This window comes from Gracilinanus agilis, chromosome 2 (assembly GCF_016433145.1).
Source record: "Gracilinanus agilis isolate LMUSP501 chromosome 2, AgileGrace, whole genome shotgun sequence".
NCBI classification, from domain to species: Eukaryota; Metazoa; Chordata; class Mammalia; order Didelphimorphia; family Didelphidae; genus Gracilinanus; species Gracilinanus agilis.
Window position 1 is genome coordinate 644,977,955 of NC_058131.1, and position 27,989 is coordinate 645,005,943.

The window sequence follows — 27,989 nt, forward strand, 5'->3', positions numbered from 1 at the left end:
ACCTCACTTTATTTGCTGAGCCCAGGAATTAGATCCAGGATGTTGGGAGTTATTAAGAGAAATTAGAATCTCAAGTAGATATTTTTATCTGGAACCCCTCAAAAGATCAATACAGACCGGCAGAGCCATGTATTGGTTTTTCTCTCTATTAGGGTTGAGACAGAGAGGGATATCTAAGATAAAAATCTGAGATTCCTCTTTTGATTCCTTTCATAATTCTCACCTTCTTTTAAAATGCATTATAGTCTTATTGAAAAAGCTTTGGGCTCTCAGCAATCCAGCAGGAGGGGGGCTAACACTGTTCCCCTTTCACTGAGAGTACAGATGGCTGGTACGGCCATGGTCGAACCCTTGGCAGGTCATTTTGCACAGAATTAAAGTAAAATAACGAGGCTCAAAAAATTGTTTAATACCATCAAGGCTGAGAAGTTTAGGGGGGAGGGCTTTCAGATCTAACGAGATATCCCAGGCTCCACTTAAAGATAACACATATAGTTGATAGTTTAGCATAGGTTTTTTATCTACATCTGGAGGCTTCTTAGGCTTTTGTTTTGATTATAGTAAAAATCCTGATCTCTGTAACTGTGGGAAACTTTCTTGAGCTTTTGGGGGAAGGGGATCTTTAGTTTCCTTTATAATAAAGTGGTGACTCCAGTATTTCTCAGAGCATTATGAGCTAACAAGCCGTGCTTCCAATCTGTTTCATTCTTTACATCCAATGACCACTCTAGGCCACTCAGATTAGTCTCTGGTTATAGAGCAGGATCTCTATACCAGGAAGATATCACTGGAATCAGCAGGTCCTGGGAGTAGCTGTGCCAGGGGCAGCAGCCTTGCTGGCCCACACTTGGGGATTGCAAGAGCAGACAGCACAGAGTCTATAGACACCAGACTTTACGGGCAGGACTTCAATTCTCTGATGACTTTGGCAAGGAACTTTGGAGACCCGACAAACTCAGAGTGGACTCTTGCTCTATCCTGTGCTATAGAAGTGGGAGAGGAGATGTAAGGAAGGAGCGCACACCAGCAAGTGTGGTTGATGAGGGACTGGGGCCTCATGAGCTGTCATCACTCCCAGGTAAGTGGGGACCCTTGCTGGTGCCATAGGGGGAGGTAACCTGTTTACTTGTAGTGGCAAAACTGCTCACCAGCTCTTTTTTGGAGCCACTGAGATCAGTTATGGATTGCATTAGATCGTGGACTATAAAAACTGGAATAATTAAGAAGGGCCCAGTAGAGGTGGGAGGGAATACATAAAAATCATAAACCTCAGATAACCTACCCCATTATTGTTAAGTTTCATAGGTTCTGGGTTAAGGAAGAAATAGTATAAGCAAAAAAGAAAAAAACACAATTTTTGGATACTCTATAGATTTAGGCACGATTAGTGGTTTTTGTTTTCATTTCCAATATTTTAATTTAACTTGGAAAAATTTTCATAGCTGAGTATTTTTTTATATTTCTTTTAAAATATTTTTAGATCATTTCAAAGGTGGTAAATCTGGATTAAGTCAATCTAAAACCTTCTTGGATCCTTAGGAATTGATGGAATTATTAAAATCCAGAGACTATGAAAGGTCGAATTTTATTTTAGTTTTTAAAAAAATCCTTTAAAGTTATATTTCTCTATATAAAATTACATGATATATATTTCTCTTTAGGGAAGTAAAAGGATCAAGGGAGAAAGTTATCAGTGATAAAGATTTGGAATTGTTGCTTGATCGGAGTGACCTAATTGGTAAGCATGTGTCCCCTCAAGGAGCAATCTTTTTCAAATTTACCAATTGGTTTTATTATAGTTGTGGTTATCGTTTACTCTTTAAGTCTAAATCTTGAAAGGAAATTCTGTGCATCTTCAGAGGTTTTTAGCATAGTCATAGAACAAAATACATTATAGCTTTGTGATCTTTTGTCCTCTTATTAGATGGTATCTGCTTCAATCTCTGAATTGTGATGATGAGGTAGTGTGTTGAGTTTTTAGTTCTCTAATTCTGACCTTATTTGCTCCTCAACTATAGACTTTTTATCAGTTTTACTCTAATTTAGCAATAATTGAAAGGAAAAATAAGGTAATGTTGAATTCTCAAAGGGAATGATGCTGTTTTTCTCATCGTTTTGACTATTTGTTAGTTTAGCAGTAATAGTGCAGCATAGATATAAAGTGGCACCATACCCTAATCCTTCTTATTCGCACTTTGATTGACAAGCTTTTTTTAAAAGCATCTACCTACTAAATCCCAAAATCAACATTATGTATTAAGGATACAAACAGAAAAAGAGGAACAATTCCTACTCCAAAAGAGCTTAACCAGGATGATTCATCTAGTGATGGTGAAGACCTTATGTTAGAGGGAAGAATCTCTGGCAGTTAAGATTTTCAAATGAAGTGAAAAATAATAGAGATATCAGAGATAATGAAAATGTACCATCTTTGTGTTAATTATCCACTTCTGCTCTAACAGATTCAGTCAATCAGAATTTATTAAGTGCTTGCTGTGTGTATATCAGGCTGTGCTGAGTAGCTGGTAATACAAAGAAAGGCAAAAACATTCTCTGACTTTGAGGAATTCATAAGATCATAGGGGGGAGATAACATGCAAACAGTTGTGTACAAACAAGATATAGACAGGATAAATTGGGGATAATTTCAGATGGAAGGCACTAAGATTAATGAGAATTGAAAAGGACTTCTTGCAGAAGATAGCATTTTTGCTTACACAAATGGAATCCAGAAAAACCAGGAAACATCATTGCAGTTGAAGTCAGGATATGGATTCAAATCCTGTTTCTAGTATTTAATAATTATGTAATCTTCTGTGCCCTGGATTGAAGTCAGGAAATGTAGGTTCAAATATCATTCCAGACACTATCTGACCAAGTGCAATCCTGTAAATCAAGAGTACAGGACTCAATTAGTAAGAATCTCTATGAAATATATTTCTCTTCCCAGAATTAACCTCCTACTAATTGATGGTTGGAATTTGGTCTTTGACCCTGGACCTTTCTCTCTACTTTTTAGCCTCTAATGGGTTTTTGTATAATTCGTAACCCCTTCACAGCTGTGATTTTTTCTCTGTGCTCTTTGTGTGATACCAGTATATATTAAACTCAAGACTCCATGGCAAGTTGGAGCAGTTATCACCTAAGCATTTAGTCTGACTGTTCTCATTCAATCCGACACCACTAAACGCCACTCAGGACCCCCAGAAATATAGAGCTGGTTCTCTATATTAAAGGCCATTGTATACTTAAAACATTGGCATATTTATACAGTCTTCCTGTGGAAGTTTTTGCACGTCTTTCTGCATTTCCCCTCATACCTCCCCCATGAATACAGTTTATAGATAATTTTGCTTCAATTATGGAGTTGGGATAGAATGGGAAGAAGGGGGAGATTGGAAATATGGTTTATTTTGTTTTATAAGCAAAATTGTATAATTTTAATGTTCATTGCTATTACCTGTTTTTCCAAATAAATGTTCATTATTGTAAGATGACCAAATCAGGTTCTTTTCTTAGGAAGTGGGTCAAGTGAAGTATTATTCATTGTAATGGCCCTATGATAGGTCCTAGGATCATACTTCCACCTTCAGTAACAAAGCTCACTTCTCTGGCCAAGGAAACAGAATAAATAGACTGATAATGACTATTTGGGGAGGTGAAAGAGGCCTTGTGAATGTATAAACAGTGATTGGTTTTGTAATTATATTTTACTTCAAAACATTTTGGACATAGTTTTGGTATGCGCTTAATTTGTCAATATCCTTCCTTCCCTATCTGATGAGCTACCCTAGGTAACAAAAAGGAGAAAGGAAGGAAAAAAACAGTTCAGCAAAACTAACCAAGTCATCCATCAATCTTGCCAGTATATTCAATGTACATCAGAGCTGTCAAACAGAGTCCACAACATTCCTGAGTTCAGTGTGAACCAGATTAAAACATGATTGGGAAATATTTAATAAATAAAATTGCAATAAAACATAGTGTCACATTTAAGAACTTGTCTATATATGTGGCCTTCCATATTCAAAATGACCATATGTATGAATTTCTATTTCTGCTTGAATTTGATAGCACAGTTCTACCCCTATTCATTTGTTCTTCACACACCCCTAGTACCAATACCCCCCCCCCCCCACACCTATTCAAACAAGATTGGTGGCAGTATATTTTCTCATATTTTCAAGAACAAATTTGTCTTGATCATCATAATAAGTCAAAATTTAATTTGTGATTGTGTATATTTTCATTATCATGGCTATTGTTTTCTCTGATCTCCTTTATTCACTTGTCATAACTGTGTCTGACCTTCTTTGAATTTTTCATGTAGAATAGACTATTAATAAGTTTTTAGAATAGATGACTTTTATTCAGTAGAGAACAAAATGTAATAGAAGGGACAAAGTTTTGGGAGAACAGTGTACAATTAAGGATAAATAGGTCCTGGAGCTTTAATTCACAAGTGAACTTATTCATTAATGTTTTCACATCTTGGATTGGAAATTTTAAGAAACCTATAGATTTTGAAATGAACGATCTTCATCACTTATGTCTTTCTACTATTAAGAGTATACTATACCTTTTGATAACAACTTTTATATAGTGCTTACTATGTGCCAGGCATGATGCTCTTACTCTTAAGCACTATTAAAGAAAAGGAAAGAGAGTTCCTGCCATCATGGGGCTTCCATTCTAATAAAGGAACATACAAAGAAAGATAAAAGGGCCAGAATGGGGTCAGGTACTTGGTGAGGAGAGGATAATAATAATGATGTAGGGGATTCCAAAGAATTCAGCTACATGTTTTTTTCCCATATTTCTTATTTTTCTCATGGAAACATTTTGTACATACTGTCATTTAAATAAATACTCATCAAAATGTATGCAGGAAAATGAACATTGAGTCATTCTGTATATTGTAGCAATTTGCTAATATATCAATCAATGCAAAGAGGTAAGCTAAATCTTAATCACAACCTTTCCACACAGTGGAAGAATAAACCACAGATTTTTGAGCAATCTTCCATGAGAGATTTGTACTTAATCCATTTACTGATATTAAAAGAAGTCACATAGAAGGAACAAAAGCAGAACTTAAAAGTATATGTATTATGGCTTTTGACTTACATTTTTGGGGCATAATTTGAAGAAAAACTAGTATATGTCTTGGATGTCTTTTTCATTTTCCACTCATTAAGAAATGATAAATACTTAGTTTGTCAAAAAGCAACATTTTGGCAGTTACATGTTGCTTCAAACAGAGAATCAATCTGTAGTCTTAACTTAAATAATGCTTTACCAAGACAGTCCACAAAAATTGGAATTCTGAAAGTAAATCCTGCAGATGTACCTTTCTGGAACTCTTGCTTATCTAGCACCTTAGTAAAATTTGAATAATAATCTTCCCATTCTTCTTATATTTGACTCCCTTCCACATAATATGTAATTCATGTATGTCTTAAGATTCTAGCCTGGATCCTCTTTCTCCATTTCACTGGGTGATTTCATCAGTTCCATTTAGATTTATATCTCTACACAGGATTCCTAAATTCAGCTTGTTCAATGCCAAACTCATCCTTTTCCCTCCAAACTTTCCCTCTTCTTAACTTGCCATTACTCTCAAGGAAACCACTTCTTTCTTTTGGTGGAAAGAAGCTTGGTTTCTGGTCTAAAACAATCACTCATCACTTCACACCTGGTCTAATATAGCCTTATGGTTGGTCTCCCTAACTCAAGGAGGAGCTGGGAATAAGCATTTTTATAGTGCCTATTATATGCCAGGCACTTTGCTAAGTGCTTTACAAATGTCTCATTTGATTCTCATAATCCTAAATAGGACCTCCCCCCCCTTTTTTTTAACCCTTGTAACTGAGGCAAATAGAAAATAGATGACAGGGTTTATAGTTAATGTATCTGAGGTCAGATTAGCATTCAAGTCTCTGATGCTAGGCCCATCTCTCCCTTGACATCCATTGCTGCCACTTTTCTGCCCCAAGTCTGCCCATTCTGGTCCATCCTCTTGTCATCTGTTAAAAGTGATTTTTCCAAAGCAAAGGTCTGACCATGCCACTCCCCTCTAATAAACCCCAGTGGGTCCCTATTCCCTCTGTTAGGGTGTTTATAGAGTGTTCAGGGGAGGAACAGTACTTCTGATAAGAGGGTTTGCTGAACCTTGTGAGGTGCCTTTCCTCCCTGAACCCAATCCAGCATCAAACACATTCAATGACCCTCTGTGCCTCAGTTTCCTCATCTGTTAAATGAGCTGGAGAAGAAAATGGCAAGCCACTGGAGGATCTTTGCCAAGAAAAACCTCAAAATGGGATCACAAAATCAGACACAATTTAAATCACTCAACAACTAGCCTTTCATGGATTCTCCCCTCCTACCCTTGTTAGGGTTCAAAATGGGTGGCCTCCAGAGGAACACAGGAGACAATGCAATCAAAGCAGGAGAAAGCTTTATTGCCAGTGCACACTGGGGAAACTCAGCAAAGAGAGTCCCAAAGCATGCATTCAAAAGAGGGAATATATATGTTTCCAGGATATAGGTGCCTTTGTCTTAGGGTGAGCTAATAGCTAGACAGAGGGAGTAGGGNTGTCCCTAGGACTGTGAGTCAGAGAGATAACTGCCCTGCTTGAGTCGGACATGACGTTATCCAAAAAATCCCCTGCTTAATTGCTAAGTTTAGCTTTTTGGCTATAATATTCTTATAAGCTATAAGCTATAATATTTCTATAAGCTTTTTTGGCGTCTATGATTACAACTACGATTCGGTTTTGTACTAGAAATGCTAACTATAGCAATAACAGAAGAAGAAATTGAAGGAATTAGAATAGGCAAGGAGGGAATGAAGCTATCACTCTTTGCAGATTGGTATACCTAGAGAATCTTAGAGATGCAACCAAAAAATGAATCAAAACAATTAACTTTAGCAAAGTTGCAGGATATAAAATAAACCCACAGAAATCATCAGCATTTCTCTATACTAACAATAACGTCTAATGGGAAGAGAAAGAAATACTATTTAAAATAACTGTAGACAATATCAAACACCTGTGAATCTATCAACCAAGACAAACCCAGGAACTGTATGATCACAGCCATGAAACATTTTTCACAGAAATAAGGTCAGATCTAAATGATGGGAAAAACATTTAATTGCTCATGGGTTGGCTGAAGCCAATATAGTAAAAACAGCCTTTCTTCCTAAATTAATTTATGTATTCAGTGCCATACCAATCAAACTACCCAAAAATTATCTCAAAGATGTAGAAAAAATAATTCATCTGGAAGAACAAAGATCTAAAATATCAAGGGAATTAATAAAAAAAAACATGAAGGAAGGTGACTTAGCTGAACTGGATTTCAAACTATATTATAAAGTGGCAGTTATCAAACAGTCTAGTACTTACTAAGAAATAGAGTAGAGAACCAATGGAATAGATTATGCTTTCAATATGCAATGGCAAAATGACCATAGTATAACTTAGTGTTTAACAAATCCAAGGTTCCAAGCTTTTGGAAGAACTCACTATTTGACAAAAACTGCTGGAAAAACTGGAAAACAGTATGGCAGAAACATAGACCAACACCTCTCCATATACCAAGGTAAAGTCAAAATAGATTACATGATTTTGAAATAAAGAGTAATACCAAAAACATTAGGAGAGTCAAAGCATTTACCTGCCAAACTTATGGATAAAGGAAGATGAGTTCCAAAAAAGACATAGAGAAGTTTGCAATATGAAATAGATAAGTCACTACATTAATTTTTTTTCTTTTAAATAAACTTACTAATAGAATTTATCTACAAGTGTCCCAACCCTGGAGACAGACATGTTCATACAAATTAAGTCTTTTTTTGTGTTTGTGCCTTTCAGTTCAACTCTCTGGATGAAACATTCATAATTTCTTGTATTAATTCTATAGCTGCCTATGATATTATTTTGGTTCTACTCATTTCCCTGTTCATTATTCTTTGTAGTTCTTTCCAAGTTTTTTTTTTATTAGCCTACTCATTTTTTAAAAGTGCAGTGGTATTCCATCACAGTCATATGTCACAATTTGTTTAGGTATGATCCAATTGATGGACACTCCCTTAATTTTCTATTCTTTGTCACCATAGAGAACTGCTATAAATATCTTGTAACATCTAGTTCTTTTCCCTTTTTTTCCTGATCTTTTAGGAAACAGATCCAACAATATGGAATTATATCCAGAGAATTATAAAATGGAGTCTAAGGGTATACATAGTTTTACAACTGTGTGGATGTATTTCCAAATTGCTCTCCAAAATGGTTGGATCAGTTAAAAGCTCCATCAGCATTCCTCATTTCCCCACATTTGACTAAGTTAAATTAAAAGGTTTCTGCACAAACAATGTGACCAATGTTAAAAGGCAACAAACTGGGAAAATATGTTTGTAGCAGGTCCCTTTGATAAAGACTTCATTTCTCAAACATAGAAAACTGAGTCAAATTTATAAGAATACAAAGCATTCCTCAATTGACAAATGGTCAAAGGGTATGAATAGGCAATTCTCAGATGAAGGGATTAAAACTATCTTTAATAAAATGAAAAAAAATGCCCCTAAATATTATTGATTAGAGAAATGCAATTTTAAACAACTCTGTGGTATCATTTCACACCCATCAGATCGGGTAGTATGAAAAACAAGGAAAATGACAAATATTGGAAGGGATGTGGAAAATTTGGGATACTAAGACATTGTTGCTAGAGTTGTGGATTGACACAAGTATTCTAGAGAATGATTATTCCCAAACCCAAAAGACCATCAAAGTATTCATACCCTTTTACCCAGCAATACCACCATTAGGTGGTGCCTATTGGGGAATGACTGAACAAGTTGTACTATGATTATGATGGAATAATATTGTCCTAAATGAAATGATGAGCAAGATGCTTTCAAAAACTCTGGGAAGACTTATATGAACTGATGCAGAGTTAAGTAAGCAGAACCAAGAGAACACTGTACACTGAGTCAGCAATATTGTACAGTAATCTGATGTGAATAATTTAGTTATCAGCAGTATAATAATACCAAAAAACTTATGCAATATACTTTCCATCTTCAGAAAAAGAACTGATGGAGTTGGAATACATATTGTAGCCTTAAAAAAAAACAAAAAACAAACCCAACATTTTTTTTTCTTTTGGTGAAGGGGCTCTTGTTGGGGGGGGGGGGGAATGGAAAAACCATTGTAGTGAAATAGTGAGTTGATTATGCATAAAAGGATTGCTTTAACACAGGGAGGGCCCAAAGATATGTATTTTATTAGAAATTATATAAAAAGTCTAGTGGATCTAATCACCATTTTGTCCATTTCCCTTAGCATAAGAGTGGGAGTCAAAACTAGTAGCTGATAGGTGTAATCTTACAAAGATTTGGGCTTAGCAAGGTAAGACTGGCAATAGGACAAGGAAATTTTGACTTAAACATTAAGCAATTATTGTAAAACAAAGAGATCTGTACTGCTTGTTCTAACCATTTTATCTTCAATGACCCTCTTAATGACCCTATCCTTTCAGTTTCTAGTTTTTTGCCACCATCTAAAGAGCTGCTATATAAAATTATTTTTTTTATATATAAGTCCTTTTTGTTTTCCTGAACTACTGTGAAGGGTTAAAAGTTTTGGTACGAGTTTGAAGAAAGGCCAGGAGAGAAGTTTGAAACACTAAATTAGTTTATTTGAGGAAAGTTAAGATAGGAGATAGAAAGGAGGAAAATGAGAGTAATTTCTAACTATACCTAAAATCCCAATCATATCTAAAAAGTTCTAAATAAACCCCTCTAAATCTATCTGCCTTTTGAGAGCAGTTTCTTCTGCCAGGGCCAGGCCCAGCCTACTCTGCCAATACTGACTATCTAAGAATTTAATCACTATCTATTTACCTATCTAAGCTAATTGACAAGCATTATTCAAACTCCAACCTCCTTAAATCCTTTTTCTTTACCTCAACTGTAAGAAACCTCTAACTGCCAGTCTCATTGAGACAAAGCCCCCAGGAACTCCTCCACTCTAGGAAACTCCACAGGCAAAAGCGCACTTCAAAATACTCCTCCCCTTACATACCTACTTTGTCTTCTAGGTAACAGAGCCTTCAGAGCTCTTAGGCAGAAGCTGTCACTTAAGAGGCTCTTACTGTGAAATCCTTCTGTTCCCTTGCCTCTTAAAGAGACAGAGGGAGAAATTAAGAAAAACTCTTTTAACACTATAGAACTTGTAGTAGTACTGTTGGGTCAAAGACCATGCAAAGTTCTGTATGCCTTTGAACATAGTTCCAAATTACTCTCCAGAATGTTTAAATTAGGTTACAACTCCACCGACAGAGCATTAGTGTCCAAATTTCCCATATCCCACCATAATTTATCAATTTCTTTTTCTATCATATTGGCCAATCTGATAGGTATGAGGTGGTATCCCAGAACTGTTTTATTTTGCATTTCCTAATTAATAGTGATTTGGAGCACTTTTTTCATGTGACTATAGATAACTTTCATTTCTTTTTCTGAAAACTACCTGTTGATATTTTTGACCATTTATCAGTTGGTGAATGACTTGTATTCTTGTTAAATTTAATTCAGTTCTCCATATTTTTGAGAAATGAGACCTTTATCAGAAAAACTTGCCTCTTTGCCCCATTTCCAGCTTTCCTTTTAGCTTTGGTTGCAGTGGCTTTATTTTTGCAACCTTTTTTAAATTTAAGGTTATTAAAATGATCAATTTTATATCCTGTAATGCTTTCTGCTGCTTGTTTAGTCATAAATTATTTCCTTATCTATTGATCTGATAGTTAAATCATTCCTTGCTCCTCTAGTTTGCTTATGGTAGTACCTTCTATGTCTAAATCATGTACCCATTTTGACCTTATCTTGGGTATAATGTGTGAGATGTCAAGTATGTGGGGAAAAACAGTTAGGGGTTTTACTAATTAAATTTAATTAAAATAACTAATTAACTGGGTTCTGTAGAAGGATGTGTAAGAGGCAGGAAGGACATATATATATGCTGGGATTAGCTTAACAGGTTGGGGAAACAGTTAGAAGGGGTTTTGGCAGTTAGAAGTCCTAACTGCCATCACAGGTCCACCTAGCCAGGGAGTCTGAGAAACTAGCAAGTGAATGATATGGACGAAAGGGTTTATAAACATAGGTTTAATTAAAGAAAATTATAGTCTAAAGGGGTAGGGGCAGCTGGGTGGCTCAGTGGATTGAGAGCCAGGCCTAGAGACTGGAGATCCTAGGTTTAAGTCCGGCCTCGGACACTTCCAGCTGTGTGACCTTGGGCAAGTCACTTGACCCCTATTGCCCACCCTTACCACTCCTGGGCCAAGGACGTTAGCCCAGATGAAAAAGGAGGAGGGTTGGGCGTGGGGCTAGCAACCCCACCCTGTAAAAACTACATCTGCTAAAGAAACTGCAACCTAAAGTAGGGGCAGCTGGGCTAGCTCAGTGGATTGAGAGCCAGGCCTAGAGACGAAAGGTCCTAGGTTCAAACCCGGGCTCAGACACTTCCCAGCTGGGTGACCCTGAGCGACTGTGTGACCCATTGCCTACTGGTTGTGGCCCTATGCTCCTAGAATGGAGTCCCAGGATAAAAAAAAATAGTCTAAAGGATGGGAATAGGAGTTTTATGCTTCCAGTCTATGGGCAATCTTCAGGGTCAGAGAATGGACTTATCTACACTGAACTAAGAACCAAAACAAGACAGAACACAAAGAATAACAGGAATGAAGTGGGATCCTCACTGCTGAGTCCTGTCACACTCCAGTGATGTTGCAGCTCTTCCACATCCACAGTCTGTACTCCTTCAGGTGCGTAAATCAGGGAGCTAAACCAGCCCAAGTTAACCAGCAACTCAGGTTGGGTTTTATAGTCTCAACCAAAACTTCCCAGAAACAGATGACTGTCTTCCTTCTGGATCCCAGGATATTAGGGTATAAACTCCACTTCCTCTGAGGTCTCCCAGGGGGTCAGTTACAACTTGTCCCCAGCCAACATGGAGTACCTTTCAGAGAGAGAAACAACACTTCCTCCTTCTCCATTCTATTTAGAATCTTTCAGCCCTGCTTGCTAAGCCTCCTAAATAATAATTTATTAATCTTCCTCACAACAGTTCCCCCCTTTGCACAAAGCCAAAATTAACAGTATTTTGTTAAGCATAAAAACACTATTCCCATCCTTTAGACTATAGTTTTCTTTCATTAAACCTGTGTTTATAAATCCTCTTGTCCATATAATTCACTTACTAGTTTCTCAGACTCCCTGGCTAGGTGGACCTGTGATGGCAGTTAGGACTTCTAACTGCCAAAACCCCTTCTGTTTCCCCAACTACAAACTAAACTAAAATTCTAACCCAAAATAACAAACAACTGACACTAACTCTATTCTATCTAACAATATCCTATTCTACCATACACTAGGGATTTCAACAGGGAAAGGTAAAGGAATAAATACATTGAACAGTTACATAGTTCAAGGCACAAAGTAACAAGTAACAATGAAAAATTTTCAACAAAATTAACAAAATCAACAGCAAATATGAAATATCAACACAAAAGTCAAAACAAACATCAAACACAACTCCTAATCTTATACAGAAACATTCTTGTAACTAACAAATGCAAATAAGTTTAGAAAAATACATTTTCAACACAACATTGCATAAGTCTTATAGCAAAATTACAACAAAACATTAAACTCACTTATGCAAATTATATTAATTGTTTGCAACTCAAGTATATCAAATTATTCACATAATTTACATTTATATATACACATGATACATACATACAATATATTAATGCATGATATACATATATACTCATATGTACACACAATATATACATCAAATATGCATATGTACACCCTTTACATATATACAATACTTACACTGTAATACAATTTACAATATATACATACTATTTACACTTATTTATACATTCATTTACATTATATGCCAGAAGCCATTGAGGCTGTGATGTTTAGCAAGGCTACTCACAAGCTCTGACAATCCAGCGTGGCAGGTTGTCAGGAGGATGGAAATTCCACACTCAATTCTCCCTATGTGATTCTTTTTACAGTGACATTCACTTGCATTAAAATTATTACAATTAATATCCTTATCTGGCTCAAAGGAGACACGGAAAAACAATACAGGTTCATGGCAAGAACAATCACAGCCATAGACTACCCACTATCCCAAAATAAACCCCTGTACAACCCCCTAGAGTATAGACATTTCCCCTAGAATCAGCCCAGCAAAAAAACCAGCAGTTAGTGAGTTAATGCAAGTTTCTAAAGTTCCCAGCAAGAAATTACCTGGCCTGAGTTTGTTCCCAAACTCCTACAGACTAAAGAAACAGTAAAACACAAGGAAAATAAGGGAATGACAAATTAGCACAGAATCACCCTACCAGAACTGCATTCTTATTAACCCTACAGCAGAAAGAATAGCATGGGAACAAAATTTGGACCAGACTGATATTATTGTATCTTATTAGATGTAATCAACTACCATAACTATATCCTTGATTTATGATGGGAATGAATAGTATAACATAACTATACACATGATATAATTAGTTAAAATATAATTAACTATTATGCATAGCTAGGAACTGATGTTCTAGTACCTTATGGATGGCTGAAAAGAATAAGTTCTAACTAAGCCAGGCCATAATGAATAATTCTTGACAAGCTTGCTTCTTTGTTTAACCACAGTAAGATAATAAGTAAATGCCAATCTTGTAATGTTTCAAAAGTTAATATGTGATTTTGAAAGTATGGGAAAATCAAAACCTGTGTGAGATCACAAAGAAAAAAGGGATATAAAAATGAAAATCAGCAGATGGCACTAGAGGAAACAGCCTCTGCAATTTGACTTGCACTCTGGCTTGTTTTTGTTTCATTCTTCGCCATGCCATCCCACCTCCAGAGACCCAACCAAGCGAAGAGCAGGCTCTTCACAATTTCGTGATATGTGATCTGTAGTATGTTATGTGTTCTTCATGTAATGCAATTGTTATGTTTGTTGTATTTGCTCTTTAATGTACATTAGTACCTTATCCCTACTCTAATCTAATCTATTACTGTTTCCCTAAACTATTCTAAACTATCCATATGGCATGAGTATATTAGTCTAGCTATGTCTACCTAAATAACTAGCTAATCTTTGTTAGCAACTAACTATCCATTCTTTGATAGTACTTCCTTATCCTATAGCTAATTCTAATTTTGTTAGTAATTATACATTGTTTCATTCCATAAGGAACACAATGTATCCTAACTGGTTTGTGTTTTTATGTATCTGATTTGATATGTTGTTCCTTTGCTATATTGTGTTGCAACATGTCACTGTTGGATGTATGATACCTATCAAAATTCCAGATCTCCTTCAGATCTCCTTTTCTTCTTCTTATGTTCCATTCCTCAAGGAAATCTTCTCTTCTCTCCATTTTCCTCTTCTCCTTTTCTTCATCAAAGTTCTTGATAGTTTTATGTGTAATGTTGAATGCATATGAGTATGTAGTGATATTATTTACATTACCCAAAATACTTTCAAACCACTTATCCAAATTGCCCATGATTAATCCTTTTCTTTAGAAAAATCATTGAAAATAAGTTTTTATCAGTTCGTTTCATAAGTTTATCAGTCTTAGTACAAAGTCCATAAATCCTGAATCCTCTTCATCCATCCATGTCCTCTTCCATCCGAATGTCCTCTTCTGCTGCAATGGTCCTCTCCTTACTGAACTTTCTGACAGCAGACTCAAATTGACTGAAGATCTCAATTTACACAATTTCTTTCTTTCTTTCTTTCTTTCTTTCTTTCTTTCTTTCTTTCTTTCTTTCTTTCTTTCTTTCTTTCTTTCTTTCTTTCTTTCTTTCTTTCTTTCTTTCTTTCTTTCTTTCTTTCTTTCTTTCTTTCTTTCTTTCTTTCTTTCTTTCTTTCTTTCTTTCTTTCTTTCTTTCTTTCTTTCTTTCTTTCTTTCTTTCTTTCTTNTCTTCTTCTTCTTCTTCTTCTTCTTCTTCTTCTTCTTCTTCTTCTTCTTCATTATTAATAATTTCTACATTTTCAGTGTCTATACCATGTGCTAATTTAATATGAGAACAATGATACCATAAATTTCTACCTAAAACCTTTACAGAAGATGGTGAAACTAACACAACTGTATAAGGACCTACCCAATTTTGTTCTGTTGCTGATGTTTTGGCAAAAATTTTCACATAGACTATATCACCTGGTTGAAAATTATGAAGAGAATAATCCAATGGACCAGATTGAATTAATACATATCTTGTAATTCTCTTAACCTCTGCTGTAAAGCACTCAAATATGAAGCAATTTGGCAATCACCTCCTAAGAGTGATGCATAAACAGCCTTACAAGTTTTTGCTTGTAGTGGAGCATGTCCAAAGAGCATCTCATATGATGATTTATGTAGATCCACTCTTTGTCTGGTACGTAGGTAAAACAAAGCTATTGGAAGAATCTCTGGCCATTTGAGATGAGTTTCAGCACAGAGTTTCGCAACCATAGTCTTGAGTTCCCTATTCATATGCTCCACCTGACCTGAACTCTGTGGGTGATAAGGAACATGATATTTAGGCATTATTCCTAGATTCTCATAGATTCTTGTAACAATTAAAATTGATAAAGGCTGATATTATGAGGAAAAGTAATATTTTAATTACCATGGCCATGTTGGTAAAATATATATAAGACCATGAGCCTGATAAAAGCTATTTTAAACCTCCTGGCATTTTTTTCCCCTCCACCTGGCTGCCTCATACCAAAAAAAGAGCTTCAAGCCTGGTTGGCTAATACTTAAAGCCGGGCTTTATGTTGAAGACATCATCACATCCAAAACAGGAAACCCATTGCATCACAGAAAATGTAGTCTCAAAGTCCCCCACATGTCCACAGGAAGTTGTCATATATCTACATATCTTGAGGCTTAATACTTCTAAATAAAAACCCCAGAAACTCTAAATAACACATTCTTCTAAGGATATCCTGAGTGAAATGAGATCTCTTATCCAAATCTATGGTTAATGGTACACTGAATCTAGGCACAATTTCCTTGAGTAACACTTTCACCACAAAACTAGTTGTGTTGGTATTTGATGGAAAAGCTTCAGGCCACTTAGTCTATCAATTATCACAAGACAATACTTGTTATCTTCTAGCTTTAGGCATACAGATATAATCAGTCTGTAAACTCTCAAATGGAAAATATGCTAAAGGCCTACCACCAATCCTTTCTTTCTGAATGCACTTTGATTAAACTTTTGCAGACTGAACAACTATTACAGATCTTATTTGCAACAGTTCTTATTCCAGGAGCAAACCATTGTCTCTTGATGGAATCTACAACAGCTTATGTACCAAAATGACCTTTTGTGTGGATGGCTTGACACAAATAGGTATACAAGTCTTTTGGTAACAATGGTCTTCCTGTATCAGTAATCCATATCCCATGTTGTTTCCTAGCTTCAAATTTATCCTTCTATTTCTGGATATCTGAGTCTACATAAGCTTTTTGTAAATCATCAGAATCAATAGATGTTAAATTCATGACATAAGTTGGAGCATTCTGGGCTTTTTGCAGTGATATCAGCCCTGTAATTTCCTTTAGAGACTGAATCTTTACCACAAGTATGGCTCTGACAATGAATTACTGCCAGATGTTTTGTCTTTTGGATTGCTCCTAACAACTATTCTTGCATGAGCTATTGGTTTTCCCGATGCAGTAACAAAACAGCGTTGTTTCCAGATCTTTCCTGTTGCATGGCAAACAGAAAATGCATATCGAGAGTGGGATTTGTGCAAGGTGGATGGGACAGGAGGAGCCAGAGAAGGAGTGGCTGACAATTGGGGTCAGTTGGTGACAGTTAAGACCAGAGGAGATTCTGAGTAATACTCCAGAGGAGGAAGTAGAGGAAGACTTCCAGCTGAGGACTGGGAGAGGAAGGAGGTAGACATTCCAGCTTGCATCCAGTCCTGAGGGCTTCCTGAGGCTCTTTCTTTGGACATTGATATCCCGATTCCTTGGTCAAGGGCATTCTGTTGCTTCTCACCCATCAAGGCTTCAACCATCGAGTCAGCTAAGTTTTTGGGACTCCATTTTGGGAGTCATCTCTTAGGCTCCTTCTCCCATTTCCAAACCTTGCTAAGAGACCCTTTCCAGTTATAGAAAAGGATAGAAATAGCAAATAGAAATAGAAACTGAAGGAAAAGAGGCGAGGGGAGATGTTTGGTAGCGGGAGCCCCAAAGGTTACCACCTGAGTGACAGACCACATAGAAATAGAGAAGAGGACACCCCAAAATCCTCTGCCTCTCACCCCTTCCCCCAATCACTATATTAATGTCAATAAAAGCCATTCATTAGTCAGATAACTTTCCAGAGAGCCTGAGTGACAATGAGGGGGAGGGGAACCACAGCTTGGTCTGGCTGCCTCCATCTTGAAACCAGACCACCCACTGTGAAGTTGACTGACCTTGGGGAAGGCTTGCATGAACCCTACCCTCATTCAGAATCAGATTGGGGTACACAATACCTCATCTTATAGAGAAGCCTTGTTCCCAACTCCTGTGGGGCAGCACGACCATTCAGGTCACCCAGTTTTGGGGTGATACCCCCTCGAAGTCTCCCAGGGTATGTATATTTTTTAAACCCTTAACTTCTGTGTATTGGCTCCTTGGTGGAAGAGTGGTAAGGTTGGGCAATGGGGGTCAAGTGACTTGCACAGGGTCACACAGCTGGGAAGTGTCTGAGGCCAGATCTGAACCTAGGACCTCCCATCTCTAGGCCTGACTCTCAATCCACTGAGCTACCCAGCTGCCCTTCCCAGGGTATATTTGGCAAGAGGGGAGAGCTAGAAGAGAGTGTCACCATATAGACTTTCTCTATCTCCCTTCTATCATAACATTGGTTGCTGTCTCTCTTTATTATTACAGAGTCAGTGTAAATATTTACACTTCTAATTTCAGCTAGAAGACAGGCTTGCTTCAACGCCACTAATTCCGCACCCTGTGCATTAAGATTACTAGGTAATGAGCCATACCACAGTGTCTCAAATTCTGTGACAACTGCAGCACCAGTACATCTTATTCCATTACATGAATATGATGAACCATTTGTGAATAATACCAAGTCTGGATTTTCGAGTGGAGTATCTTTTTTTTTTTAACCCTTAACTTCTGTGTATTGGCTCCTAGGTGGAAGAGTGGTAAGGGTGGGCAATGGGGGTCAAGTGACTTGCCCAGGGTCACACAGCTGGGAAGTGTCTGAGGCTGGACTTGAACCGATGACCTCCCATCTCTATGCCTGGCTCTCAATCCACTGAGCTACCCAGCTGCCCCGAGTGGAGTATCTTTTAAATCCATCATAGGCATGTCCACAAGATCTACTACTTCAACACATTCATGTAATGGATCACCATTCTTTGGCAAATCGGGAAGAGAGTAGCTGAATTGAGCATGCTACATCTTTTCAATGGGATGTTCTCACTACCTAAGAGAATTGTATATTTGGAATTGGGAAGATGCCATTTAAAAGTATGTTATATATTTCCTATGGACATGTGAAGGACTTTGAAACTACATTTCCCATGATTCCTCATGGCAAACAGGAAGTATAATGATGTAAGAGAGGGATTAAATCTCCTGGGTGAGGAGGAAGTCGCTCTCTTAGCTAGGAGGCATGGGAAGATACGAAAGGTAAAATAGCTGAGGCAGTGTGAATTCTTGCAGGTACATGACCTAATGATTTTATCCCTATCAGCATGGCTTTAATTAAACTACTAATTTCTATTATTATATCAGTCTTTATCATTTTTAATCATAACAATTATGACAACCAGAAGTTTGGAATTCGAATTCTCAATTTTCCAGATAGCCTTTCAGAAACGATAGCCATGCCTTCTTTTTGGCTAATAACAATAATTAAAATGGAGACTGGCTTTCCTCGTCATGCTATCACTAAAAGCAATGGCATGTTTTTACCCCACGTGGGACTCAGCCAGCCAGTCTAGCCCAAACCACCTTGGGAGGTCAGGCCAGCAAATTCTGGCTTCTGGCTTTAAAACCAAAATGCCGGTGCCCAGCCAGTGTGACTCTGCCACTACTTCTGACTCCTGACCTGGACTTCATCCCTGCTGGGCCGCCAGTACAGACCACTGCCTCACGTTCCTGCCTACTCTGATCTCCGCCACTTTTCCTGACTCGCCAGTGCAGACCATTTCTGTGGATCCAGAATCCCGAGATTTCCAAGAATAGACCCCTGCCCTGACTTGCAGAACGCAGCCATTAAGCTTCAGCTCTATTGCTAAAGACTTGGGAAGTATATCCCCCCTTGGTAATGGCCTGCATTCTAACCCTATCAGCATGGCTGAGCTTTTTGTAGTGGCAAAGAACTGGAAAAGGAGAGTATATCCTTCAATTGGGGAATGGCTGAACAAACTGTGGTATATGCTGGTGATGGAATACTATTGTACTGAAAGGAATAATAAACTGGAGGAGTTCCAGTTGAACTGGAAAGACCTCCAGGAACTGATGCAGAGTGAAAGGAGCAGAGCCAGAAGAACACTGTACACAGAGACTGATATACTATGGTAAAATCAAATGTAATGGACTTCTATACCAGCAGCAATGCAATGACACAAGACAGCTCTGAGGGATTTATGGTAAAGAACGCTACCCACATTCAGAGGAAGATCTGCAGGAGAGGAAACATAGAAGATAAACAATTGCTTGAACACATGGGCTGAGGCAGACATGATTGGGGATGTAGACTTGAAACTACCACACCAATGCAACTAACAAAAATATGGAAATAGGCCCTGAACAAGGACACATGTTACAACCAGTGGAAATGTGCGTCAGCCATGGGTGGGGGGAGAGCAGGGGGGTGAAGGGGAAAGTAGGGGCATGAAGCATGTAAACAGGTTAAAAATGAATATTAATAAATGTTTAAAAATTATTCTGTCTTTGTAATTGTATAGAACCTTGGAAGTTTCCATGCTTTGAGAATTAACTTGTAATTTTACAAGAGGTCTTTTTAACTTTTACTCTAGATCCTAAAGAATTGTTGTCTTATAGGATAATCTTTTATATATTTTATTATAAGAAAAATTATTGCCTTAAATGGGTAGAAGCATAAAATTTCCTACCTGGGATTGTTTTTTAAAACAGGAAGCAAAGGAGCTCCTGTATATTCTTATCCGAGGATGATTTAGACCAAAAGGTTTCTTTTTTAAAATATCAGATTTTGCTATGGAAGCAATAACAGAGTTTGTTGAGAAATCTTAGCCAAGATTTACAAGTTGTAACAAGTATATGACTTTTTTTTAACATCATTGTTTATTGTTTTGAAATGTGCTTATTAGAAATTATGGTACTCTATTTAAATGTGCATTGTGAATCTGCTATTTGTAAGANTGCCCAGGGTCACACAGCTGGGAAGTGTCTGAGGCTGGACTTGAACTGATGACCTCCCATCTCTATGCCTGGCTCTCAATCCACTGAGCTACCCAGCTGCCCCGAGTGGAGTATCTTTTAAATCCATCATAGGCATGTCCACAAGATCTACTACTTCAACACATTCATGTAATGGATCACCATTCTTTGGCAAATTGGGAAGAGAGTAGCTGAATTGAGCATGCTACATCTTTTCAATGGGATGTTCTCACTACCTAAGAGAATTGTATATTTGGAATTGGGAAGATGCCATTTAAAAGTATGTTATATATTTCCTATGGACATGTGAAGGACTTTGAAACTACATTTCCCATGATTCCTCATGGCAAACAGGAAGTATAATGATGTAAGAGAGGGATTAAATCTCCTGGGTGAGGAGGAAGTCGCTCTCTTAGCTAGGAGGCATGGGAAGATACGAAAGGTAAAATAGCTGAGGCAGTGTGAATTCTTGCAGGTACATGACCTAATGATTTTATCCCTATCAGCATGGCTTTAATTAAACTACTAATTTCTATTATTATATCAGTCTTTATCATTTTTAATCGTAACAGAATAAATTCATATTTAGATAATCATTAGTCAGAATATGCTTGAGTATGAAACCTCATTAGTGCTTCTATCTGATGTGAAAAATAAACTGTTAAAGGACATCCTAAAACTAGAACAGCTGACTTCTGGACTAACATAGCTGCTGCTGCTATCCCCCATTAGACAAGGTACTGTCCTCGCAGCTATTGGATCTAATTGACAACTGTAATACCCAATTGGATGATAACTTTGTCCTAAAGTCTATGTCAGCACACCAGAAGCTATCCTTTTGATTCATTGAGAAATAGCTGAAAATGGTTCTCATAGTCTGGAATTCCTAACGCAGGTGCAGATAGAATTGCTTCTTTCAGCTTATCTAAGGCTAAGCAACATTAAGGCTTTACTTTCAGAGGTTCTGGTTCTGTATTTCTGGTCAGATCTGTTAAACACTTAGTGATCACTATATCCAGGAATCCACTGTCTATAGAAACCACTAGTTTCAAGAATAGCTTTAAGCTGTTTTTTAGTTTTAGGTGCACTCAATTTCTGTATATTGTGTAAATAAAATTAGGTCTAGTCCATTCTATAGTTAAAACTCTACCTACCTGAGATGAGGTCATTCCCACCTCCCTTAGTGGGGAGGGGAGATGAGTTGCCCACACGTGACAATAAATAACAAATCAAGAACAAGGGACTGCCCTTTGGGCAGACCAAATCAATGTAGAGACTGCCATTTGTCCACTTGAATTAGAGGTGGACCCACGGGAAGTGACGAAAGACACTATCTCTTTAAGTATGTTGGTTACTTCCTGTAGAGGCAGTTCCTGCCTTCAACTTGGTGCTGAAGGAGCTCCTGAGACCACAGATGGCTTCTACTCTGTATTGTCATGTGGGTAAGTTAGGTTGACTTCCTTGGCCTACCTAGGCTGCTTCCAAACTCTGCCTTAAGTAGGCACTAGCCTATCTGATTGCTAGGCCTTCTGGCTTGCAGCCTGAATTTATTTAACCTTTTAACCTTCTATCTCGTCCAGGCCCCCACAGGCCTGGACTAGCCTCTCCCTTCCTCTTTATTCCCATACCTTTACCTTCCTAATTGTAAATAAACTGCCTAGCCCAATGCTGACTTGGGTCTGATTTAATTACGGAATTAACCTGAATTGTTGATTCCTAGTGGCCACACTTTAAATACATATCTATAAAATACCTAAATTCTCCCTCTTACAATATCATCTATTCTCTTTTGTGTGATACTTCTGCAACCCTCTGACAACACAAATCCAAGATATTGCACATGAGGCAAAACCCATTGTAACTTCTTGCCTTATTATGAGAGTCTTAAAAACAAAAAGTACAAAGGATAAAGTTTGCCCACTGACCCAAATAATGAGCACTAAGTGCTTAATTCCCTTTCTTGGGATCAGCACAATTTATGGAGATTTATCTAATATAGTTCTTCTGAAACTGAGACCTTCTCTCTTAGATTGCCCACGCTATGGCAAGGATCCCTGAAAGAAAATGTTAAGTGCTTCTGGCTATTTCAGAGGCCCAGAAAATTTTGGTGTTCCTTCTGTGTACGAATATACCTACAGATAGTGATTGGATTCCTTTTGTAATTTAGGAATCTTTGGAAAAAATTTGGATTGTCTTTTGTTGTTGAATGTTACAGCATTAAACTGATCCTGTGAATCTGACCTCAGAAAAGAGAGATCTCTGATCTTTAGTAGAAGAGAAAGAGGGTAAAGTGACTCAGACCCCAGGACTCAGTATTGATTTATCAATACAAAGGTTGAGAATGAAGAAGTGACCATCCATCTCCTTTACATCCTAAATCCCTTCAGGGAAAGACTTAAATGATCTGGGAAACTCTGTACTTAATAGATTTCATTCCAAAATAGGAATTTTCTTTGAGTTTTCTTTTTTCTTTTTTCTTTTTCGCCTCTGGGTTGGGCAAGGTGCTTTTCAACAAGTAGACAGGCCATTGTAAGGTAATAAGCAAGTTTTGTAAATTGTCTTTGTTGAATACTTATTCTTTTCTTACATTTGAGTAAAAAAATCTTTGTTTAATATTTTATAGGTCACAAATGTCTCATTGAATGCTAGTCCTGTAGGAAAATTAAAGAAATTGAAACAAATAGGCCAGCATGTGGGAATTAAGTGAGCCAGATTGACTGTCTGGGGACTCAATTCTGAAGCTAGCTTAATTCCTTTCTATTCAGTTATAGGACTAGTCCAAATTCCAGGAATTGGGAAAAAAGCTTCATTGCATTGTTTGAACCGAGTTCTATGTGTCTGGGAAATGAGACCACTTGTACCTGCTGGTTAGAACTAACAAGGATCTAGGTTTTATTGAGTGGAAATAATAGTCAGATCCTAAGATTAAGGTAAGGAGTTTTCTCATAATTGTACATCTCAAGCAACCCATATGTCTCATCTAAAAACTGGCCCCATAATGATCAATCAATTATAGTTTTCATGTTCCTTTAATTATTTCTAGATACAAAGGGGGAGAAGTGGAATACCTCTTTTCCTGAGTTCAGATAATTGCACTTCTTCACTCTCCCCTCCCAACTTGAAAAATCGGTAATCTTTCATCCACTTATAAATCAGATTATCTAACATTGTATTAGAGTCCAGCCCTAAATTGAAGAAGGGGTCTGGACCTGATTTGTTGGGTAAGTGGCATACATAATTTTAAAAATTGCTGTGTTCAGAAGATCAAACAAACCTTTATTTCTTCAGTCATTTCATTTTTTGCTTGTTATCATCCTAAACCTGAACTCTTTTAGTGGTCTGAGTTAGGTATGGCCCAGAACAGGATTCTTCATTCTCTGTGTCCAAGTTTGGTGTAGTCTCTACTTCTGTCCACCATTCTGTACCTATCTGGTATTTCCAATGAAATATCTTATAAAGTATCAGAGAACAGATTTAGAGGGAGAATCACAGAAGGTTATAACTGGAAAGAACTTTAGAGGTTATTTAGTATAGGACCAAGAGTGTGCTGGATCCAACTTGTACCAGTTTGAGATCTGATTCTTAAATTTCCAGAGTGAGCATTTATGCCTCAGAAAAGCAAATGCTATCAATAAGGATGTGCCTTGTTTTGTTGTTGATTATCTAGACTGAAGAAAATGAAAGAGAAAACATTAGGAATGCACATTAAACTTTTAAAGTTTGTTATGTATATTTCCCTCCCTTGGAGATCTGGGTATTAAACATTTTATCAGCACACTCTTGCCTCCAGCCTATAGAAATCACCAATGTTACAGCAATCTTTGTTATGTGCGCAGCAGGCACTTGATAACTGCATCCTGCCACCATGTAAAGAGTCAGCATCAAACCAATTAAGGAACATTTTGAAACTAGAGTTCTTTTTTCTTCTTTTGGCTACTGGTTCCAGTTAACCTCTTTAAGAGGTGGCATTTATAAAGGGATACTTTTGCCATTCAAAAAAAATTAGCCATGAACTGGAGAACCATTTCTCTCATGGAACAAGAGTTTGACATGGGCATAGTACAGAGATAGCAAGAGTACTGTATTAGACAGAGAAATTCCCTTCCCCTTTCTGTCTTTGTGACTCCCAAGCCAAAGAACATCTGATAGCTACTATAAAGACTATTATCCTTGGATGTCCTTTAGGTTGAGATAGACAAAGAGATACACCACTAGGCCACACCTTGATAGCCTGAAGGTCTCGGGCAGACCCCTTACCCTACCAGTGCTTTTGATTCTAGATTCAAGTCCACACCATGAAATAACCTCTTGTACTCACTATTGTAAAGAATATAAAAACCACTGAACCAAAGCATCTGGGGAGCAATACCTATAGTTGTTCCACTCATGATGCCATGACATATCTTGGAGAGCAACCCCCCAGGGTTGTTCTACTCATGCTGTCTTGCTGGCTAAAAATTCTATGTAATTAATAAATTTCTCTTTTTTTTTGCTTTTAAGCTAAGTTTCAGAGTCCTCTCATTCTTGAGAAAGGTATCCTTCGTGAACCCAGGGGTTCTCCTCCCCCATATAAAATTGTTCTTATTAGCTGAGATCACCATCGAAAATTTATCATGTCATTGTTTCCCAACTTTCTACTTGGTTCTGTTCCTTTTTCCACTATTGGCAATACACTGCAGCTGGACCAGAAGAACATCCCTGAATCTCTTTGCATAGTAAATAAGTATCTCTCTCTTCTCTTGGCTTCAGTCCCTACTCTAGTGGCAGTCAGTGTGTTTTAGGAGACATTCTTCATGCAGATCATACTTATGAGTTATGGCATGTTAGAGGAGGTAGATAAGTACCTAGTAGGTTGTCTAGACTCTATTTTGATTCATTGTGGTGGTCATCAGGGCCCCCTGATTCAGCAGTAGCTGGGTGCTATCAAGTTCTTGTAGATGTGGACGAGATCCACTGTATAAAAAGGAACATCCCTTGCAATAATTGGCACTGCAGAATAGTAGGAGAAAATGCCATCCATCCCTCTTAAAATGCCCATGGTCCATCGAAGGAGGAAAAGGGGTTATTTAATGTGAGAAATGAGTAGGTCTGGCAACAAGGTATGACCTTCAGCCTCTTTGAGATCATGGAGGAGAAAGTTTTCCTGCACATTCCTCCATGGGAGCACCAAGACAGGCTTTAAGCAATCTGAAGTGTGCCTCGCTGAAAGGAAGTCCAGCTCTAGAGGAATCAGCAGGTTCTGAGATCTGACCTCTAGATCTCAAAGGCTTTGAAAGGCATCCTGGGGTAGTAGAAAAGGCACTTGACCTGGTGTTAGGAAGGCTTAGATCCATGCAAAGAGTCCAGCATTTATTAGCTTTGTGTCCTCAGGCAAATCATGGCCTCTCTGGATTTCACATTCCTGTGTCAGTATTAGGACATTAACAAATGTCCTGTCTGTAGAGTTTCAAGTGGCATGAGGACCCAGACTAGCACTGACTTTTCTGCTTCAGAATTTCATTCACAGCATTGTTCATTCTCCAGATCTTTTTATCATCTCTGATAATCCTATAAGGACAGTTTAGGTGTTAAGGAAATAATCGGACACAGGAGTTGTCCTTTAGCTCATGCTTTCAGCTCTGTCTCCAGGAGCATGGAGTTTATTATATACTATTTTCACACAAAGAACACAAAGAAAAACTTTACAGTAGTAGAGGTTACAAATTATACAAAAGAAAATCCTTTGAGGGTCCAAAGTAAAGATACAACAGGGTCCAAGGCTGAATTCTAGCCATCTGGGTATCAGCAAGCAAATTCTGAAAATCGTAACTATATTCTATAGATATCATAAATGAATTGAGTCTTGTATTTTTTATTGGGAGGACTGCACCTGGTTGGATAAAGTTTTGTCTAGCTCTCACCTTGGCTGACTTAGGAATATTCTTAGAGTTTAGGGATCTTTATTTTCTTGTAGAGCAATTTTTAACCCAGTAACTGCTGGTTTGTTTAAAGCTTTCCAATGGGACTTATAATGTTATTAAAAAAAGATGTGGATCTAAAAAGGAGTCAAAAGAGGAGTCTCAGATTTTTATCTATTCTTTTATTGGCTTCCCACATATTTCCCCCTTTTCTTTAATTTAAAATGATTTATTACACAGGAAAAATTTTAATAATGAAAGGAGTCATCAATTAGTTATAATTATCAGCTATAGCTGGATCTGATAGGATTTACTCATTTAACTGTTTACTTATGGCTCTCTACAGTTCATGTTCTCCAATTTTGGTATTCTTAAAGCTTCAAATGCATAATAATAATAATAATAGCGTTTATGTAGTGATTTGAAGTTTACAATATACTTACAAGCATTATCTTATTTTATCCTCACAACAACCTTGACAGATAGGTGCTATTCTTATCCTCATTCTATGGATAAGGAAACTTGCTGAAATGAGTACCCTTGGTTCTGGTAGATATTAAATATCCGACTGGATTTTGCCTCAGATCTTCTTGATTCCAGCTTCAGTGTTAGGTCCATTGTTGTATTCACTGTAGTATCTTGCTATGAAATAAAAGCTCAACTTCTTAGGAAGTTGGGGATACTGAACCAAAGCCATAAAGTGTGCTTCAATAGCCTTGCTTCTGGCTGGCAGCCTAAGACACAGAATGAAATTTTAGACTTTTTAGCCTTCTATGACTTGGGCTGCAGGCTTATGTGCATCTTCTCTGTTGTAAATGTCTTGAAGGGGGGTGATTATGACTTGAGAAGTTTTTCAGTCAGGTCAACAATAATAATTCAAACTGTTTCCTACAAGATTCTGTGATGACCCTCTCATGACTGCTCTCATAGCTGCACTATTTCCAGCTAGCAAGCATATGGCCCAATGTTCACTAGGTAGTTGGGTTTTCAACATGTTGTCATGTAATGTGGATTCAAGGCAGTAAAAGAAGCTCTGATTGATTACAGAAACAAGTTTGCTGCCAGAGGTTTTCTGCCAATTTCCACATTCATTAGCAGTGGATTAGGTATGTAATTATATTCTAAGAAATTGGTGGAAATATAACCACTTCCAAAACTAAATCCTCCAAAGCAGTGGCATGCATTTTTTATGGATTTGGACACATTTGGGTATAATTTTTACTTTCTATCAGAACCTGTGAACCAATAAAATTCATTATCATTCAAGGTAGGTTTGCATATCATGTCTTCTAAATTATTTTTAGTCTGTTTTTAAAAATTAAAATTTAATAATAAATTTCCATATAAGTTTTCTAAAGTCATATGATCCATATTGTCTCCTGTTTTCCTTCCTTTCCCTATCCTGGAGCTGACAAGTAATTCCATCAGGGTTACACATATATTATCATCACTGGCATGTATTGAGTGATATAGAAGACATTTGTCAATTTTTTAGGGCTGCAGCTACACAATTTCATGTTTTATTTAACAGCCACCTAAGAAGGAAGAAAAAAAACTGAGACAAAGATAAAAAGACAGAGAGAGAAGATGGCGGCAGAGTAAGGAGCA

The 27,989-nt window shown here is 37.4% G+C and overlaps 1 protein-coding gene and 1 long non-coding RNA gene across 2 annotated transcripts in view; both read left to right on the forward strand.

Moving 5' to 3' along the window:
- Positions 1–27,989, forward strand: part of LOC123238230 (cytochrome P450 2C19-like) — a 406,797-nt gene that overhangs the window by 221,092 nt on the left and 157,716 nt on the right. The gene's annotated exons all lie outside the window — the stretch shown is intronic.
- Positions 959–27,952, forward strand: LOC123238231. The gene is made up of 3 exons (XR_006505490.1): positions 959–1,078; positions 1,662–1,738; positions 27,913–27,952. It is a non-coding gene; the product is annotated as an uncharacterized LOC123238231 (long non-coding RNA).